The following is a 2,500-nucleotide window of genomic DNA, read 5'->3' as shown; positions in this document are numbered from 1 at the left end:
AGCTTCCAAGATCAGATGAGATCGGGCACTTTCAGGGTGGTATGGCTGCAGGCGGGAGAGTTTTTTATTTTACTTCTCTTATTCTGCTGCTGCTGCTGCTGCTGCTGCTGCTGCTGCTGCTGCTGCTGCTGCTGCTGCTGCTGCTGCTGCTGCTTGTCGTCAGACAGAAAGAATTATAAGCCCTGGGACTGGACAGAGAAGGTGAGAAGGTGAGAAGGTTCAAATAATAGTTTAAAGTTTTGATGATGAGCAAGAAACACATGGCAAAAAGCTCTCCTCGGACTGTGAGAGAAGAAAAAGCCTACAACAGAGGGTATTCCCAGGCAGTCTCCCATCCAGTTACTAACCAGGCCCAACCCTGCTTAGCTTCCAAGATCAGACAAGATTGAGTGCTTTCAGGGTGGTATGGCAGCAGGCGTGAGACCATTTTATTTTACTTCTCTTATTCTGTTGCTGCTGCTGCTTGTCGTCAGACAGAAAGAATTATAAGCCCTGGGACAGGACAGAGAAGGTGAGAAGGTGAGAAGGTTCAAATAATAGTTTAAAGTTTTGATGATGAGCAAGAAACACATGGCAAAAAGCTCTCCTCGGACTGTGAGAGAAGAAAACGCCTACAACACCGGGTATTCCCAGGCGGTCTCCCATCCAGGTACTAACCAGGCCCAAACCTGCTTAGCTTCCAAGATCAGACAAGATTGGGTGCTTTCAGGGTGGTATGGCCGTAGGCGTAAGGGCGTTTTATTTTACTTCTCTTATTCTGTTGCTGCTGCTGTTGCTGCTGTTGCTGCTGTTGCTGCTGTTGCTGCTGTTGCTGCTGCTGTTGCTGCTGTTGCTGCTGCTGCTGCTGCTGCTTGTCGTCAGACAGAAAGAATTATAAGCCCTGGGACAGGACAGAAAGGTGAGAAGGTGAGAAGGTTCAAATAAAGGTTTAAAGCTTTGATGATGAGCAAGAAACACATGGCAAAAAGCTCTCCCCGGACTGTGAGGAAAGAAAAAGCCTACAACACCTGGTATTTCCAGGCGGTCTCCCATCCAGGTACTAATCAGGCCCAACCCTGCTTAGCTTCCAAGATCAGATGAGATCGGGCACTTTCAGGGTGGTATGGCTGCAGGCAGGAGAGTTTTTTATTTTACTTCTCTTATTCTGTTGCTGCTGCTGCTTGTCGTCAGACAGAAAGAATTATAAGCCCTGGGACAGGACAGAGAAGGTGAGAAGGTGAGAAGGTTCAAATAAAGGTTTAAAGCTTTGATGATGAGCAAGAAACATGGCAAAAAGCTCTCCCCGGACTGTGAGGAAAGAAAATGCCTACAACACCTGGTATTCCCAGGCAGTCTCCCATCCAGGTACTAATCAGGCCCAAACCTGCTTAGCTTCCAAGATCAGACAAGATTGGGCGCTTTCAGGGTGGTATGGCCGTAGGCGTGAGAGCATTTTATTTTACTTCTCTTATTCTGTTGCTGTTGCTGCTGCTGCTGCTGCTGCTGCTGCTGCTTGTCGTCAGACAGAAAGAATTATAAGCCCTGGGACAGGACAGAGAAGGTGAGAAGGTGAGAAGGTGAGAAGGTGAGAAGGTTCAAATAATAGTTTAAAGTTTTGATGATGAGCAAGAAACACATGGCAAAAAGCTCTCCCCGGACTGTGAGAAAAGAAAAAGCTTACAACACCTGGTATTCCCAGGTGGTCTCCCATCCAGGGACTAACCAGGCCCAACTCTGCTTAGTTTCCAAGATCAGACAAGATTGGGAGCTTTCAGGGTGGTATGGCCATAGGTGTGAGAACATTTTATTTTACTTCTCTTATTCTGTTGCTGTTGCTGCTTGTCGTCAGACAGAAAGAATTATAAGCCCTGGGACAGGACAGAGAAGGTGAGAAGGTGAGAAGGTTCAAATAATAGTTTAAAGTTTTGATGATGAGCAAGAAACACATGGCAAACAGCTCTCCCCGGACTGTGAGAAAAGAAAAAGCCTACAACACCTGGCATTACCAGGCGGTCTCCCATCCAGGTACTAACCAGGCCCAACCCTGCTTAGCTTCCAAGATCAGGCGCTTTCAGAGTGGTATGGCCGTAGGTGTGAGAGCATTTTACTTTACTTCTCTTATTCTGTTGCTGCTGCTGCTGCTTGTCGTCAGACAGAAAGAATTATACGCCCTGGGACAGGACAGAGAAGGTGAGAAGGTGAGAAGGTGAGAAGGTGAGAAGGTGAGAAGGTGAGAAGGTGAGAAGGTGAGAAGGTTCAAATAATAGTTTAAAGTTTTGATGATGAGCAAGAAACACATGGCAAAAAGCTCTCCCCGGACTGTGAGAAAAGAAAAAGCCTACAACACCTGGTATTCCCAGGCGGTCTCACATCCAGGGACTAACCAGGCCCAACCCTGCTTAGCTTCCAAGATCAGACAAGATTGGGAGCTTTCAGGGTGGTATGGCCATAGGTGTGAGAACATTTTATTTTACTTCTCTTATTCTGTTGCTGTTGCTGCTTGTCGTCAGACAGAAAGAAT

At 46.9% G+C, this 2,500-nt stretch overlaps 3 non-coding genes and 5 pseudogenes across 3 annotated transcripts in view; all 8 read right to left on the bottom strand.

Annotated features, from left to right (window-relative positions):
* The window catches only part of LOC149296257 (5S ribosomal RNA), a 119-nt gene extending 66 nt beyond the window's left edge, over positions 1–53 (bottom strand). The window contains exon 1 of the ribosomal RNA XR_016274365.1: positions 1–53. This exon is cut by the window's left edge and continues 66 nt beyond it. This is a non-coding gene — a ribosomal RNA (5S ribosomal RNA).
* Positions 54–298: 245 nt separating this feature from the next.
* Positions 299–417, bottom strand: LOC149296256 (5S ribosomal RNA; annotated as a pseudogene).
* Positions 418–608: 191 nt separating this feature from the next.
* LOC149296255 (5S ribosomal RNA) lies at positions 609–727 on the bottom strand. The gene has a single exon (XR_016274647.1). It is a non-coding gene; the product is annotated as a 5S ribosomal RNA (ribosomal RNA).
* A 268-nt stretch (positions 728–995) lies between these two features.
* LOC149296254 (5S ribosomal RNA) lies at positions 996–1,114 on the bottom strand. The gene has a single exon (XR_016275891.1). It is a non-coding gene; the product is annotated as a 5S ribosomal RNA (ribosomal RNA).
* A 189-nt stretch (positions 1,115–1,303) lies between these two features.
* LOC149296253 (5S ribosomal RNA) lies at positions 1,304–1,422 on the bottom strand (annotated as a pseudogene).
* A 231-nt stretch (positions 1,423–1,653) lies between these two features.
* On the bottom strand, positions 1,654–1,772 carry LOC149296252 (5S ribosomal RNA; annotated as a pseudogene).
* A 191-nt stretch (positions 1,773–1,963) lies between these two features.
* LOC149296251 (5S ribosomal RNA) lies at positions 1,964–2,072 on the bottom strand (annotated as a pseudogene).
* A 242-nt stretch (positions 2,073–2,314) lies between these two features.
* On the bottom strand, positions 2,315–2,433 carry LOC149296250 (5S ribosomal RNA; annotated as a pseudogene).
* Positions 2,434–2,500: the final 67 nt, after the last annotated feature.

The sequence above is a fragment of the Sceloporus occidentalis genome, unplaced genomic scaffold (genome assembly GCF_023333645.1).
Source record: "Sceloporus occidentalis isolate IW3139 unplaced genomic scaffold, rSceOcc1.0.p SCAF_38, whole genome shotgun sequence".
In the NCBI taxonomy this organism is placed as follows: Eukaryota; Metazoa; Chordata; class Lepidosauria; order Squamata; family Phrynosomatidae; genus Sceloporus; species Sceloporus occidentalis.
The sequence above is the reverse complement of the archived record's forward strand: the minus strand, read 5'-3'. Positions and strand labels throughout refer to the sequence as shown.